Source organism: Triticum aestivum, chromosome 2D (genome assembly GCF_018294505.1).
Source record: "Triticum aestivum cultivar Chinese Spring chromosome 2D, IWGSC CS RefSeq v2.1, whole genome shotgun sequence".
NCBI classification, from domain to species: domain Eukaryota; kingdom Viridiplantae; phylum Streptophyta; class Magnoliopsida; order Poales; family Poaceae; genus Triticum; species Triticum aestivum.
In genome coordinates this window covers 50,772,157-50,789,779 of record NC_057799.1, presented here as the reverse complement: position 1 = coordinate 50,789,779, position 17,623 = coordinate 50,772,157, and the positions used below count along the sequence as shown (strand labels likewise).

General features: G+C 42.9%; 2 long non-coding RNA genes and 1 other non-coding gene across 8 annotated transcripts; all 3 read right to left on the bottom strand.

Annotated features, from left to right (window-relative positions):
* Window positions 1-1,189: 1,189 nt before the first annotated feature.
* On the bottom strand, window positions 1,190-1,261 carry TRNAG-UCC (transfer RNA glycine (anticodon UCC)). The gene has a single exon. It is a non-coding gene; the product is annotated as a tRNA-Gly (tRNA).
* A 4,142-nt stretch (window positions 1,262-5,403) lies between these two features.
* On the bottom strand, window positions 5,404-7,644 carry LOC123051486 (uncharacterized). The gene is made up of 3 exons (XR_006424189.1): window positions 7,516-7,644; window positions 7,226-7,303; window positions 5,404-5,674 (listed from the first exon to the last, which is right to left on the bottom strand). It is a non-coding gene; the product is annotated as an uncharacterized lncRNA (long non-coding RNA).
* Window positions 7,645-7,923: 279 nt separating this feature from the next.
* Window positions 7,924-11,435, bottom strand: LOC123051485 (uncharacterized). 6 transcript variants are annotated; one of them, XR_006424188.1, is made up of 11 exons: window positions 11,075-11,435; window positions 10,841-10,955; window positions 10,632-10,719; window positions 10,082-10,153; window positions 9,517-9,568; window positions 9,167-9,282; window positions 9,012-9,100; window positions 8,802-8,914; window positions 8,612-8,699; window positions 8,423-8,508; window positions 7,924-8,319 (listed from the first exon to the last, which is right to left on the bottom strand). It is a non-coding gene; the product is annotated as an uncharacterized lncRNA (long non-coding RNA). The 6 variants fall into 6 exon arrangements; XR_006424187.1 differs by having other exon boundaries at window positions 10,632-10,760; window positions 10,903-10,955; XR_006424186.1 differs by having other exon boundaries at window positions 10,903-10,955.
* Between the last annotated feature and the right edge of the window lie 6,188 nt (window positions 11,436-17,623).

Below are 17,623 nucleotides of genomic sequence, written 5' to 3'. Positions count from 1 at the left end.
CACTTCTGTGACGCGCGATTTATCGTCATGGAAGTGGACACTTCCGTGATAATTTTGGTAATGTCATGGAACACTTCTACGACAGCACAGATATGACTATCTTGACTCTGTCATAAAATCGTCATGGATGTACATGCATGACAGAAAACGTGACCTACTGTGACAAAACATGTATCATCACGGAAGTGTATTTTTTTGTAGTGTAGGTTGGAGGACGATGGCGATTGGAGTAGAGAGGGCGGGGAAAGGGGGGTTTAGCGTGAAAATAGTGCGGACAACTCCAAATGCGCGGGCTCCGCCTCGGTTCTGCGTGGTTGAGGGTGTGGAGTCCTATGTGGCGGAGGTGCCACTCCCGCGAAGCCCATTGTTTGCTTCTGTTTTGCGAAAAAACAAATTCGCGAACACATCCACAGACATATACGAGTCTGCATTGGATGGCTTGCAGCGTCAGGTCATTTGCGGGCGTTTTGAGGGTCCATGTTGGAGATGTGCTGAACCGCGCGAGCAAGAAGCATCTTGAGCCGAAAGCCTACATTTAAATATAAAAGCAAAGGAACCCGACATACGCTTTAAATTAAAAAATCAAAGGAACAAATAATACATTTTAAAAAAATATAGAATCTATGTTGGAAATGATACAAGATGAAAGATTATTGTATTGACAATAGAAAAATTGGATGGCTTACGGAGTTCGAACATTTGTAGACATTGTAAGGGTCCGGATTGAAGATGCGCTGAACTGCACGAGCGTGAAGTGTCTCGAGCTGAAAGCCTACATTTAAATAGGAAATCAAAGGAACCCGACAAACGCTTTAAATAGAAAATCAAAGGAACAAATAATACAATTTTGAACAAAATATAGAATCTATGTTGGAAATGATATAAAACGAAAGATTATAGTATTGGCACATTTTTAAACAAAATATAGAATCTATGTTGGAAATGATACAAAATGAAGATTATTGTATTGGCAATTGAAAAATTGGATGGTTTGCTGCGTTCAGACATTTTTGAGGGTCCGTAATGAGCTGAACCGCGCGAGCGAGAAGTGTCTCGAGCTGCAAGCCTACATTTCAAAGACACTTTAAATAAAAAATCAAAGGAACAAATAATGCAATTTTGAATAAAATATAGAATCTATGTTGGAAATGACACAAAACGAAAGATTATTGTACTGACAATTGAAAAATGCGTCTGCCGGGAGTCGAACCCGGGTCTATTGCTTGGAAGGCAATTATCCTAACCGTTGGACTACAGACGCTTTTTGTGATAATTTTCCTAATACATTATTCATAATCGTATTTGTACAATAACAAATAAGGGCCCAAGTGATGGATCAGTGTCTCATTGCACCATGCCCCTTCCTCATCTCTACCTAATAATAAAATAAATTGGGTTTCTGGTTGTACTCCCTCCGTCCTAAGATTCTTGTCTTAGATTTGTCTAAATACGGATGTATCAAGTCATGTTTTAGTATTAGATGCATCCGTATCTAGACTAAGCTAAGACAAGAATTTTGGGACAGAGGGAGCACGTCATAAAAACTACCCTCGAAGTTGGCAAAAATTACCCACCAATGTCACCCGTAAGTGGCAAAAACGATTCTTTTTTTAAGTCACCAACGTCGCGGTTAGCTCATTTACCGAGTTATTCCTTTACAAATAACAAGCACACTTGTGGCTTACTGGTTGGAGCCTTTACAAATACATCCATTTCCAAGACAAGTAATTCCGAACGGAGGGATACATCCATTTTCAAGACAAGTAATTCCGAACGGAGGGAGTAGCAGGCCTGAGTTCGATCCCCACTTTTTCTTTGTTTTCTCTTGATTTCTGTGAGCGGAAGATAGAACAGCCTCGCCCAAGTGCCATCTTATCTGATGGGCTACAAAATTTTCTAATTTCGGCCCAGCCATTTCCTTCTTAAACTTTTTTGGCAGATTCAAGTATTTAAAAATGTATTCATATCTTTCAAATCCTAACTTTAAATTTAGAAAGTTATGTACGATAATCACCCAAAAAATGTGTACATTCCAGATATGATATTATCTTGCATGATAACCATTTCTAAAATTATTTTTATGTTCCAACTTTAATTAAATACTTTTCTCTATATGGGGAATTTGAAAATGCCTATTCGTTATACATGTCCTTATAGATTGATTGTTTCTTATGGAGATATCTAACATGCTCCTATGCACGTGCTATCATTGTGTACTAAAGTGTAATTCGCTATTTTCAGCCTAATGCATTATTTCTTTCTTTTTTACGGGTAATGCATTATTTCTTAGGTATCATTAAGGAGGAACACCACAAAGACGTGAATTGATACCGGCAAGTAGATAGATATTTTTGTTTTCTAATCAATTGGACACAACTTTAGTTTCTTAAAAAAATCATCCCACCTTTATATTTGTGCACAACATCACTTATCATGTTGTTTCTCGTACAACATTGTGAAAGATTTCGTATGATTTTTTGGTGTCATCAAGTGTGTGTATGGGGTGATTTATTTTCTCCCGTTGCAACGCACGGGCATGTTTCCTAGTCATTAGAAAAAGAATATATCACGAAGAGTTGTGTTAAGATTAAACTATAATCTATAATTAAGGGAAATCTCCCCTTGCCCATCGAACGAGTTGCACCCGTACGGACGCCTGTGTCCGTTGCAACCGTCGCTTCTCTCCCGTCCTCCTGGAACCGATGCATCTCTTGGGGATCGTCGCGTCTCTCCAGGGGATATATATACTCTCTGTAACCATTGACAAAGCATCGATCACTTTCGATTCAAAACACGTTATCACGCACGTAGAACAGCCAGCGAGAGCGAAAGGCAACAGAGAAAGGAGAAGAGAGGAAGTACTCGCCGCCGGTGAGATGACAGGCCTTGTCTCCTTCCTCCGTCTGATCCGCGAGGACGGTCGCCGCTACCGCCTCATTGCCCTTCGCCGCCATGGAGTTGGTGGCCACCGCCGTTTCCGTCGCCGGATGCAAGCCATCCGTCGATTCGGCCGCGGCGTCGCTGGACGAGGTGCTCCTGGCCGCCACCGCGCCGCTGGACGCGCCCCCCGCGGTGCTCCCCTCGCCCCTGGACGCAACCACGATGGTACTCCCTGCGCCCGTGGCCAGGCGCCCATGGGGTTCGACCCCTGGCTAGTGGCTGGCCCGAGCGCCCCCATGGTGCACAGGGCTGCAGCCGCGCCTGCACCGCCTCCTGGATCTCCGCCTCCACCACCTCCTCCGCCGGCCGCGTGGCTCGCGCCGTCGACGCCAACGCCCGCAGCCGAGGCCGCCGGCCCGCCCGGATACTGCCCTGTGCCGATGCGCGCCGTCGTGAACGAGGAGGAGGCGCTCGCCTTCGTCTCCGCGCCGACCGGTGCCTCCGGAGTGGTCCGCCTTGGAGCCGGCATGGAGGGCGCCGACGCCACCGCCACGCCTCAGCAGGAGACGGCTGCGGGCTCGAGCAGCCGAGCCGCACAGCGCTTCGGGCGTCTCTTCGGGCGCGTCGTCGCCGCCATCGACTGCCGCCCCAGCCGCCGCCCCGGTTCGTGGGCTCCGGCGAGCCTCGGCCTCGCCAGCGCCGCGCCAGAGGGTGCTCGCCCGGACCCCGTCGTCATCGCGTCTTCTTCGGACGAGGAAGGCTCGTCGGTGTTGCGCCGGTGACCTCCGGCGCCGCGAGGGGCTGCGGCGGCCACTCCAGTCGCCGGCGCCGTGCGGGGAAGGGGATCGAGCGGGGGTGCGACTTCGGGTCTCAGACCCTTATCCGTAACCGCCGCTTCCTCCCTCTCTTATGCGGTGGGGCTGCGGGTGTGCTGGCCAAAGGCCATGGAGGCCCAGGCCCAGGCGCCTGCTGTGTCCTCCAGCCGCCTCCTTCTGGCCTGGATTCATACTTTGTTTTCTCTCTATTTTATTAACAGTAGTACTAATGTTTGTATTTATGCAGTTTTAGACTCTGTTTAGTACTGTTTAGTACCTAGTTTGAGTGCTACTTACATTCTAGTCCTGTTCTAGATTACATCTGACTAGGACTAGTGTAATTATTAGTGTGTTTATATTATGTAATGGATTGATAATATAAATAAAGTACCGAATTTCATCTGGGAAGAATGACATGTTCCATGTGTTTACCACATATCAAGTTCTCTTGAACATGTTTTAGCAATCGAGATCATCTTCTCTCGCACACCAAACTTGCAAATTTTTGAATATTTCTCCCTCACTATATTTGGAATCACAAGGTAATGAGTTGGGATCTACTGCCTTCTGCTGTTCATACCTCGGCAGGACTACTTGCATCATTTCTGTGTATGTTGACGATCTCAACATCATCGGCAGCACACCAGACATTGATGAAGCACGCAATCACCTAAAGATGGAATTTGAGATGAAGGATTTGGGTAAAACCAAATTTTGCTTAGGTATTCAACTTGAGCATCTTCCCTCAGGAATCATGGTACACCAATCTGCCTATATCCAGAAAATATTGGAGAAATTCAATATGGACAAATCCTATCCATCTAAAACTCCCATGGTGGTTCGATCTCTAGACATAGAGAAAGATCCTTTCAGACCAAGGGATGATGGGGAAGAGGTGTTGGGACCTGAAGTTCCATACCTTAGTGCTGTTGGGGCGCTTATGTATCTTGCAAATTGCACAAGACTTGATATTGCATTTGCAGCGAATCTACTTGCTAGACATAGCGCAGCTCCCACCAAACGTCATTGGTCTGGAGTGAAGAATATCTTTCGATATCTCCAAGGCACAAAGGATCTTGGCCTATTTTTCCAGTTCCAGAAAAATCAGGACTCTGATATGATTGGATATGCAGATGCCGGTTATTTGTCTGATCCCCATAATGCCAGATCTCAGACCGGCTTCGTGTTCTTACATGGTGGCACTGCTATATCATGGAAGTCTTCGAAACAGACTCTGGTGGCAACATCTACCAATCATTCTGAAATAATTTCATTATTTGAAGCAACATGTGAATGTGTATGGCTTCGCAGAATGATAAACCACATACAACAGTCATGTGGAATGGGTTCGATAAAACCGCCTACCATTATCTATGAAGATAATGCGGCATGTGTTGCGCAGATGCAAACAAGATACATCAAGAGTAATATCACCAAGCATATTTCTCCTAAATGGTTTTCTCCCCATAATCTTCAAAAAAGCGGGGAAATAAGCATTCTGCAAGTCAAATCATGTGACAACCTTGCTGATTTATTTACCAAGTCTACCAAATTCTACATTCCAAAAATGTGTTAATGGAATTGGTATGCGAAGACTTAGGGACTTGCACGTGTCAGGGGGAGTCTCTTCTTGAGATATCCTTATTTTAATGACATCACATTATGCTATCTTTCTTTGTGAGTATATGTTTCAGGATCTCATCAAAGATTTTATGAAGAACTTTTGAAAGAGAATCTTTTGAGATGATAGAGCTTCCCGGACAATCGTGAAGATGATTATACATGGTCAAGCGTAGATTAGGGGGAGTGTTAAGATTAAACTATAATCTGTAATTAAGGGAAATCTCCCCTTGCCCATCGAACGAGTTGCACCCGTACGGACGCCTGTGTCCGTTGCAACCGTCGCTTCTCTCCCGTCCTCCTGGAACCGATGCATCTCTTGGGGATCGTCGCGTCTCTCCAGGTGATATATATACTCTCTGTAACCATTGACAAAGCATCGATCACTTTCGATTTAAAACAACCGTACCATCTCTCCCATCAGCTCAGTCTTCTGGGAGTGGATGTGATTCAATTACACTAGTAACGGTGAACAGGTTAGAACTAGCATCTTTTGACAGTAACTAGATGACCAATTGCGCCAATGGCGCAAAGGCCGAAAGCAAGCCATGTATTAAAAGGGTGTACATTAATATTATTCGGGCACATATTGAAGTGGTAAACATTAGACAGAATCATCACTGCATGTTTGACCATGGCGCAAAAAGCGAGAGCGAGCCAAGCATTCAAAGCATGTGTATGAGATTGATTTAGAATCAACTTAAAGATACTTATATTCCATTACATGAAAGCTTGATGCTTAAAAAAAAATATTCAAATCACTTGGTAATAGCATACATTGGCTCTTAAAAGACAGGCTATATTAGTATAGATGGATGGTGTATATAGTGCTTGCCCATTAACCATTGCTCGAGTCTTGTACCTGCCGTCGGCAGGAAGGAAAGAACCTACGACCTAGGCGGACGAACAACCTAGCCGCACACTGCAGACAGGATCAGAGGCGTATAGAGGAACAAAAAGAATCAAGCGACTGTGTATAAAACAATAAGCAGATGGTGCACTTTATTAATTATTTTTCTAGCTGTTTTCCTTTATCACCAAGCAGCACGTATTAGTTGGGTAAGCAATAACCAGGTGGTACACTTGATATTGGAACCCCCATACATTTATTATCTCTATTCATTCAAAGAACTAACCCGAGCAGGCATTGCAAGACTATTAAGAATCGGTATGAAACTAAGAAAAGTGAGCATCCTCTATAAACATGTTTATTGACCAATGGCATATGAGCACACAATCACCCAGGAAGAAAACCACCATGACAAGCATAAGGTAAAACAGAAATTTATGATACACGGTCTGTAGATAACAATATATATAGCTTCAAGTGCACTATATACCAATAGACATGACCATGAGGACAGATTCAAAGCCAAATGGCATGGAAAGTTGTCAAATATATACCATAGAAAAACAAAACTGGGAATGTCAAAAAGACGTAAACAGAGTATACAGATACAACGGCGCGGTAAGATAAATAACATGATGTAATAGTGGCTATGATTTCTTTCTGGTAAAACCATCATAGAGAAATAAAATTCACATGAAAATATTTGCTTCCAACAGACTTACAATGATAGGTGTAACTACTTAAACTCACAATTGGATAAGAAGAATGTATGATAAAGGCTGGAAGATATAAAAGGACAACAAATTTAAACAGAGCCTTTGTTTCCATCATTTTTTCACCTGGAGAAGTGATGCATTGCTACATAAGAACGAAAAGCACAATCTGAGAGGAATCACAAAGCCAACCAGTACATCCATCGTTTTAGAAGGACATGAACATAATTTTCTTCATTAGGACTTCTACAATTTATTAGGAGGAATTTGTTTCAGGAGATCCATTTGGCAAGCACAAGTTGATCATGATGCAACAGAGAACATTCACCATGTAAAATCAAGATTACCTGAGACTGTTGTGGACCAGCCAAACCATTCAGTGCCTCTGCAAAAGAAAGGTAAGGATTTGACAGAGCAGTTCCAACCTGTGATAAAATAAATACCATTAGTGCCAGATAAACAGGTTAGTGCATGTAGGGGATATAAACAGGAAACAAGTAAACAACCAAAGCACACTAAACTAGTAGGATCACAAGCAACGCACAAATAATTGAAGGCCAACCAGACAAAGCTGCTCCACTTCAAAAAGGCTACAACTTGCACCGCTACAAATTAGGAGGCTTTATATGCTATTCACCATTACAACGATGATGCGTCGCACGGGCACCAGTGCCTTCACTCGCTCAGATCTGGCACGTGCTTTACGTAGGCGAGGAGTGGTAGCGGTCCTGCTCCATCAATCATCAGCGTCCCATGAGTAAAACTGAAAGAAACAAATGGCACAAACAGTGTTATCACCTTGTGTCTCTAGCTCTTGTTCACTGACCCAAAGACCAGTTGCATGAAAACAACATATACTGGCGCAACTGCAGCAGTACACTGATCCAAAAAGGAGAACCACAATCTATAAGCTACGGAGTTCACCATCCAACCTAAACCTCAAAGGCGAATTTCACTTCTAATCTGGCCTAGCAACGCAATCAGTGGCCTCCCGTATCCGACGGCGACAACATGCAAGGATGGATGGGGGGAAGAGGGACTCGCCTTGGGTTGGGGAGCGTTGAGCTGGAGAGGCACTCGGTGAGCGTCTCGCGCGGCGGATCAGAGGCGGCTCACCTCGGGTCATCTTCCTCACCTTCTCGCGCATGCGGCGACCACGCAGACGGCGGCGACAGTCTAGCCAATCGCTGGAGGACAGGCTAGGGCACGGTGGTTGCTGGACCTGTCGGTGCTCCTCGCCTCCTTGCAAAGGCAGAGCGCCAGCCGCTGCATCTTGGGGAGGCGCAATATCGGCCGGGAGAGGTGCCTCGCATGGTGAATCCGACTCGATGACGTGCTCCTCTCTACGGAGCAATGACGCGAGCGTCGATCTGCACTTTCCTCCTGGCGATGGCAAGGGGTGAACGGAGCAATGACGCGAGCGTCGATCTGCACTTTCCTCCTGGCGATGGCAAGGGGTGAGCTCGCCGGGGAGGGCCATCCAATTTATATATTGTATCTTGGAAAAATCATTGCGTCAACATGATAAAAGATTTTATACATACTTGAGATCAGGGTGCCTCTCAAGCACCATTGAAATTGCCTGTTCAAGGCGCATGTCGTGTTCCTGCTCATCGCGGGGTTTCACCTTCTGCAACACACCATAAATTAAAGAGTATGTTAGAGTCATCAGCTGGAAACGCACACAAGGAAGACAAAACTACAGCTCATGTGAGTTAATAACAGCAATCTACCTCCTTAAGAATTTTCTCAAATATCACGCCAACTTTAGCAGCTATCTCCATTGGGACTGCAAGGCCGTTCTTATCAAAGAGCGAACAGCTGTAAAGGAACCAATTAACAGAATGAGATGTAAGAACATGAAAAAAATACAAGTATGTGGATTATATCAAAGAAAAATGTCTGTTCAAGTGCTGAAATCACCTTTCCAAATCATGGTCATACAGAACAGAATTGTCGCCACTTGTGTGATATAATCTCAGCCCAAGATGGCCAATCAATGGTGCTAAAGATTCTCATTACCGACACCGTGCAACCTGAAAAAAGTTCAGCAACACCAGCACGAAGTTAGACAGATTATACAGATAAAATCTACCAAGAATTGTTCCAATTAATCCTTTAGGTTAAACTAACCATGAGGCTCCCATGTCAATGGGGCATCCAAAGGAGTAATCCGTATGAACATGGCCACCAATTTGATCTATCGACTCAAGGACAGTCACCTGCTCAGGCAGCATGGGCATCATCAAATTAGAGGAACAACAGACAGATCAGGATTTTGTCAGTACCTCAAAAGAGGAATTGGAGAGGACATGAGCCACAGCAATCCCTGAGATTCCGCTACCGATCACGATGACAGATGGAGGCGAAGCGCAACGCATCTCAATGGTTGGAAGCAGAAGGCCTGCAACACATCAATGCAGAGCGATTCTTCGTAATCAGCACCCGAATCAAACAGGGATATGAAATCTACTATGAGCTTGGCAACGAGATTGCAAATTTGTACTCCATTACGATCGCAACTGAGTGATTAGATCCAAAAAAATCTTGTTCCAGCCCCCTTCCCATCACCCAAAATCGCCCCTTCACGCAAGATCTAGCAGAAAACGCTGACATTACAGGACATGAATCGCCGTACCTCCGGTTTTGAAGCTGCTGGGATCCATGGCCACGCGCATCATGCAACATGACTGAATTTGACAAAAATTAGGACACAATTCAGCATGCCTTGTACATGACCTCAAGGGAAAGCAGAGATATCACCCAACCACACACATGAGGCGGTGTATTTGTCACCAAGAATCTACATTACAGCAGAAGAGAAACCACAAAAGGAAGGCATCCATCCTCCTTTGTTTTGATCCATACATGACAAGACAAAGCATAGTATCAACAGTGATGGTCATCCTAAACTGGAATTCAACAGCAGATCCCACTCCTTAAAACATATATAGGCATCCAACGGACATGTTTAACTTTGTTAATAAATAAAGATGCTAATCTGCTGCACAAGACCTGACATGTCTTGTCGGTTCCATGTCCCACACAAAATAGGATAATGCATTTCAACTTAGCAAGCTAAAACATATACATATCCAATTGGGACATATAATTATTATTATTTGTCAACAAGCAAAGATGGTAGGTAATTTTCTGTACATGGCATCGATGAGCAGAGAAGGTTTGTGGAAATAAAACATCACCTCGGCTCAGTTGAGTGGTACAAGAAATTGGATGTCCATGCGAGCTTCTCCGGCTTGTCTTGCTTCATTTTTCTGCAGAAACAAGACACCAAATGGCATGTTATTATGAAGTTGCAGAAGATTGTGTAGAGCATAAACAACAGCAAGAAAGCACCAGAACTGTACCAATCTACCTATATTGGTCCTAAGTCATGAGTTATGGCAGGATTTACTCTCTAAGATTATCCAACACAGGGAGCGGAGGATAACCAGCTGCAGCTCGGGCAGAAAAGCACGTAATCCCCTATAATGGAATTAAGTTCGTTCATTTTTTGGTGGGAGAAACTGTGTTGGAACATTTTCTGTCTAACAAACAAAGGATGTCTCTAGGCCCTTTTATGTAAACTACGCTCTATATAGTCTTATTACAGTCATATAGGATGATACAACAGAAGGAATTGTGCTCTGTGCACATTCTCTATAGTGGCGTGCCTATCTGGTTTAGAGGCAGATTGGCATACAAAAAGTATATAATATGTTTCTGTTTCCATTTTCTAGATGGTGCACCAACCTTTTTGAAGCTCACATCATTTCTTTGTAGCACAGTTTTCTACCCTTCAGCATATTCACAGTCTTAAATCTTCAGTTGGCATCAAACCCTTCATGACACTCAAATATAATGCTCCTAAGCCTTATTAACCTTGACCAACGTCATAATAAAGATGAATGCAACAAGTCATACAAGCATTAGCATCCGTAGGAGCAAACAAAACAGCAAACCTTGAACAAAACAGCACACAGAAACGAGAGAGGGGCATAGGGAGGCGTGGAGGAGAAAAGACCTTGAGCTGCTGCTATTCCTCTCCATGGCTGGGCGTCATCCTCCTCTCCTTCCCTGCATCCACCAACAAAACAGAGCAAACAGGGAGGCGTGACGGGGAAACCACATCCACGAAAAGAACCAAACAGAGAGGGGGGGGGGGGGGGGGGGGGGGGGGGGGGGGGGGGGGGCACCCTGAAATTGAGTGGCTGGACGACGACTCCGTGGAGGTCGAGGAGAAGGAGAGGCAGAGGAGGATGCAGACGGAGCAGCAGCAGAAGAGGAACCCTCCGTCCGCGCGAGCACGAGCGGCGTACGTCAGCAGAAGAGGACCCCTCCGTCCGCGCGATCACGAGCGGCGTACGTTTACAGGAGATGGCTGGCACCTCAGATTCGAAGCCCTCGCGCGAGCTCCGTCACGCCACCATCACCGCGGCCAGGCGAATCAAGAAGAACCGGGTGAGAGGAGAGGAGCCGGAGGCGGCAAGAGGGGACGAGGAGACGCGGGTGGGGGCGCGAGTGCGGGCGGAGGCAGCGGCTAGGGTTTCTCCACGGGCGGGGCTGCAATTTATATGCCAGCACGTGAAATGACTAAAATGCCCTTGGTGGGGCACGGAATTTGCAGGCGGTGGCACCAGTGATTTAAAGGCGACGTGGAGGCAACGGTTGCGACTACGAGTCCCTGAGGGTTTATACGTTCAATCGGACCGCAGTGTCATTGGCTACATCAAAGTGCTAATTGACCATGCAAATGAGTATTGACGATTTGACATGCAGAGACTTCAATTGTTATTATTGTAACACATCGTAGTTGACTAGTTGGTCTATGGCAACAAACAAAAGACCACATATGCAGGAAAGGATCTAGACATCCAGGACGTGTTTGATTCATGACTAACTTTGCCACAATTAATCTTAGGCAAATTATGACTGCCATAAGACGTGTGGTGCATAGGAAATATTGAAACCCTAATATTTGTGTTTGTATTGATCTAATCCAGTTGTAGGGCATATATAAAGTACAATATGATGGAGATAGACTTGGAGTGGAGGGCAATACATGGTTTAATCATATCCTATCTCTAACTTAAACATAATTATACTTCTAACATGGTGAACAAAATAGCCCGATGAGATTTAGCAAAAAAATAAAGCCTATGACATATGGACTATGTAGCTAGAAAAGCTTGCCAAATTACCAATGTGGCAATGAACCAAAAGCATGCCTAAAAAGTATGGCATGAGTATTAAACATTACAACCATAGCGGATATTCACAGGGACACGCACCTGCCGAGTCGTGCTTGGCCGTCCGATTGCTTTAAGATTCATAAATTTGATTAGCCTTAGGCCTTTGATTATTCTAGATTAGGGTTCATCCATGCACACTTTTGGCAGCTTTTGCTGGAGCTGCATGCGCCATCCACCCCACCTTTCATGCCTTTTTTATTTTATTTTTTAGTTTCAATCTACTATATCTTTTAAACCAAAAGTCTAAATTAAGTTTCATTTGCATATCTGTGTTCCCCGCGACAAGAACTTTCGAACAAGACCAATCTTGAATACATTTCGAGAACTTAAAAAATTTCCAAGTTTGGAATATTTAAAATTGATAGTTGTAACATTAAGTTTTACAAATTTTCATCAAGCTTCATGTGCTTTTAGGGTTTTAGGGTTCTGGGCTTAAGGTTTACGGTTTAGAGTTTAGAGTTTAAGATTTAGTTTTTGAAACTTACTAGTTTTTGAAACTAACTAGATTCATCGTCGTTCCTATCAAGTTTTAGTAGTTGAAACTTGCCCGACAGCCCGATTTGTCTTGTGATCCGCAAAGTCGTTGAATTCCGCATGAGGGCACACCAAGTTTTAAGTTTCGGTTGATGAAACTTGCAATTTTGTTATTCGTTTGTACGATTTAGAAGTTGAAACTTAATGAAGTTATAAAAACTCGTCAAAATGTTTCCAAAATTGATCTTATTTGAAAGCCATCATCACAAAAGACACGAATATGCAAACGAAATACAAATTGGACTTACTTGTTCAAAAGATAGAATATATCCAAATTTGGAAGTCAAAAGAAAAAGCATGGGAGGTAGGAAGGGTGAAGCTGCCAAAAGCTGCAAAAAAACTGAACATGGACCCCATCTAAAGTTATTAAGGGCTAAATCACATGCAAAAAGTAAACCAGTTTCTGAATCACGAGGCGAGCGGGCGGCTACAAATATGCGTGCCTTCATCCCTGCGTGTTACAAATCCTCTCCTGCAACAATAGGCTACAAACCAAACATGCCCCTAGTATGTAGATCCTTGCACTGTTTGAATGGTGGGTGTTGTATGACATCTTTTTTTGACAAACTAAAACCCCTAATTATATTCAAATATTAGTGAGGGAAAACCGGACGTGGAGTTTCTTAGCCTGTGTGTTACAAATCCTCTCCTCCAACAATAGGCTACAAACCAAACATGCCCCTAGTAGGTAGACCCTTGCACTGTGTGAATGGTTGGTGTTGCATGACATCTTTTTTTTACAAACTAAAACCCCGGATTGTATTCCAATATTAGTGAGGGATAACCGGACATGGAGTTTCTTAGCCTGGGCTCTAATATGCCTGGATGAACAATAAAATTGTAAAAAATGAAAAAAAATCTAGAAAACCCGATTATCTTTGTGGCAAACATGAAGAAATGTTTTGAGTGCTCGAAAAGTTTCATTATGGAATCACATTCATGGAAGTCGTGAAAAAAACAAAAAGATGCTCCCAAGATGCTACTTTTGAAAGCATTTTCGAGCAATGATTTAATTTTTTTTGCCACGACTTCAACGAATGTGATTTCATGATGAAAATTTGCAAGCACTTAAAACATTCCTTAATGTTTGCCACAAAAAATCAGAATCAGAATATAAAAAGGTATTCATTTTATTTTATTGTTCATGCCAAGTGCATTTGAGCTCAAGCTCAGAGTATGACTTTCGGGGAAAACTCTACAAAATGACACACCACAACTAGCATCTAAGAAAATAAAAATTACAACCATGCCAAGATACAAGATACACGTGTACGAAGACAAGCGGCAAAAGTACAACTTGAACCTTTCTGAAGCCACACGTGTCCACCAAACTATGTAATGTGTCCCAAGATCGACGTCACCGCCAACCGGAGATACGCTTTTGTTGCTACCAAAAAAAGACAAGGGCACCCATCAGATAGCCTCTAACTAACCCATCGAGTAGAACAAATGAAGAACTGACATCCGACACCAAGGATGATGGATATGCACATGTGCCGAAGACCGTAAAAGCACCCGCCGGCGAGAGAGTAACGCCTCCTTTGGTTTGTAGGAATTTCATAGGAGAGGATTTCCAAAGTAAAAATTCCTATGGAGCCCTTTGATTTGTAGGAATGGATTCCTATTCCTGTTTGAGGATAGGGTCCAATCCTTTACATTTCAAAGAAAAAAATATTAGCCTAGACTCAATGGAAAAATTCCTATCCTATGCATCAAATGACATCTCTTTCTTCATAGGAATTGAGATGCATGTCACCTCACTTCCTATAAAGTTCCTATTCCTACAATATTCCGATCCTTTGAACCAAAGGAGTGATAGATTCTGTGGGATCGTCTAGGCTAGATCATTAAGGGTAGATGGGAGGAGTAGTAGGAGATACCTTCACTTTGATTCGAGGAGGTCCTGATACCGGCCATGGTGACAGTGGCAGGTGGTAGCAGAGAGTGCGTGAGTGGCGGCGGTGGAGCTTCCCATCGCTTCAGTGCCTCCCTCTGGATCAGATAGGGTTAGGAGTGGGGAACAGTGGCGGTGACGAACCTCGTACCCCATGCCCCTGGTCCCCACCTCCTCTTTATAGCACTGCGCGACAGGGGCCCACCAGCCTTGCTTGGGCTGGACGCCCCCGATCAGGGCATGGGTCAAGGGCCCAATGAGCCGTTGGGCCCATTGGTGGAGAGATCAACCTAACATTCTCCCCCTTGATCTCATCATTATACTTTTAACTTTATACTTTGAAATAACTCTTTTCAAAGTACTCGTTCCATCACAGATTTGCATGTAGAGCATGTCTCATCATCACAGTTCATTCCCGATAGAATCAACACCTACAACACACTCCTTTGTTTTGAAACAAATTCTTTAACCTTGGGCCCTTTTATTGTCCGGAAATCTTAGACTATACCATAAAAACCATGTCGACTGTGTGTTCTCCGAACACACTGGGCGGCAAGCCTTTAATAAGCAGATCTGCAAACACTTGTTTGTTGCTTTTATACTTCAAGCATTTCTACATAATTCCGGACTTTCTCCTTTACAACGCATAACTCTGTGTCAGTGTGTTTGGCGTCAACACTTGACTCGTTGTCATAGGAGGGAAAAACTTAAAATGGTTATCGTTGTTGTCAACCATTATCAACTCCGGGTATAGGTATACTTAACCATTTTGCGTGTCCCTCAGCCTCATATCAAGCTATAACATATTTTGCATCGCATTGATGGTAATTATTTCATTCTTTGGAGCTTTTCCACACCAAAACTCCAAGTGTGAAAATTAACAACAATTGTGGATTTCGCTATACATTTCACAACTCCTGTCTTTGTACTCACAATCTTTTGAGAGTACTTATTTCTTTCAGCATGAGGTCGATATGTTTGAGTCCATTCCAGTGATCTATATATGGACTGGACATTGCCAAAACAACCCAGATACGTGAACTATGTCATGGTAATATATTGAGCTTCAACAGCTGAAGCATATGGCACCATATCAGTTTTCAATCTTTTCTCATCAACTTTTGAAACACCATAGTTTCCAGTTCCATTATCCTTGACTATAATAACATGTGTAGGCTTTCTCGCATGCATACTTTAGAGACCTTTCTAAGCATGTCCATGCGACATTACTAATACTCCTTTTATTCTTTTCTTGGTGAATCTCGATAATTATAACGAGAGACACTCTACCGAGAACATTCTTTTGAACTTTGAGAACAAGAACTTCTTTTCTTCTCCTGCAGTAGATTGACATGACCACTAGCAAGTAGGACGTCATCCACATGCACAGGATTATGAAATGAATTTCCCATTCTATAACTTTGCATGGATACAATTGTCCTCTCATTTTCTTTAACCCAAAACAACATTTGATTGCTTTAGTCCATAAAAGACTTCTTCAGGCAGTATCCCCTGTGTTCTTTACTTTCATCTGATGTAACTCAGATCATAATATCTTTCATCTGATGTAACTCAGATCATGATGTGCTACCAACACTTATTGTAATCTATTCAGTGTAAACGCGCAAAAAACCTTTCGATTTAAGTCGTGTTTTACACCTTTACGTATTTCCTTTGGAGTCACATTGACCTTGTAGACCCTTTAGAGCCTACTATTTTGGCTCCATTGGAAATTACTTATGAGTCCCAAACATCGTCGGGATTCACCAATTTTATTTCATCTCACATAGTCTCTTATCATTCATACAAACAAACACTTCTCGAAACTCGATTGAGCGCTTTAAATGAGGTAGGATCTACCTCCATTAACATAGACTTTATAGTAATCAGAAGTATATGATTTTCTCATTCCTTGAGACCATCTGTGTGTCTCAGGTACTGGCACTTCTTTCATATGGGGTTGTTATTGATCTGTCATTGCCAAGAGGCAATCTCATTGTATAGTCTTTCATTTCCAAGAGGCAATAGGTTTTACAGGGACCTTTATCACAAGATCCATGTTTACTCATTCCTCCTTTATACAGAAAACAACAGGTGTTGTATAGGTCATACAACATGCTCCCCCAGATTACTCCATCTTCACTAAAAATGGCGTATCTTTAAACTTTATTATTTGGGTTTATTCTATTAAAACTTTCTTATTTATGGCACTTTAAGCACCGTCTTAGCATTCCTTAGTATGCTTTCAAAACGGAATACATGTATTTCTTTTCTTTAGGGGTATTATTATGACCGCCGTACTCCCCCAGACGATCACATTCTTCATTCATGGATCACCTTAGATGCATAATGTGCATCACATTATCTAAAGTATAGGGGAGTTTCATCATTCTTAGATCATCTCATATTTCTTTCTCCCCCTCGAAATGTGGCAAGAACTTTTTTGCCACAATTTCGAAAAACCATTCATAACTCTTGTGAATTGAGGAAACTTTGATTATCTACTTCATTTAACTGATTACTTCATACGTAATGAAGTTATCTGTTAACTGGTATGGGAGTACTTTTTCCTCATTCCATTTCAGAAACTCAACAGAGTTCTTTATAATTAGTACTTTTGCAAGTCGCACTTGCATATCATTTTTATCTTTAGGTTCGTCTGTAACTTTTATTCTCTTTGGATTTATTGAGTGCTTAATGATCGATGTACATTCGATACTAGGAAAGCATAATAGCTACTCCATACTTTTCTCCCAGAGTGGGACATATTAAAAGCACATGAGTCATCATATCTTTCTCCTGTCATACAGGATAAGTCCTTTGCCAAAATTTCTCCCGCCATACAGGATTTTTGACATAATACTATGTCAACTTTACCCAGTTACGCAGGTATTTTTCCAGACTTTTCCCGCCATGCCGGTTTTATCATAATCATCTTTTCCCGCTATGCGGGTAATTCCCTATAAGGGACATAAATGACAGAATTGGCTCTTTTGACCGCATATTCAATAATCAAATTCAGAAATAAATCCGAATGCTCTTTGACACACATGCTTGATCCGACG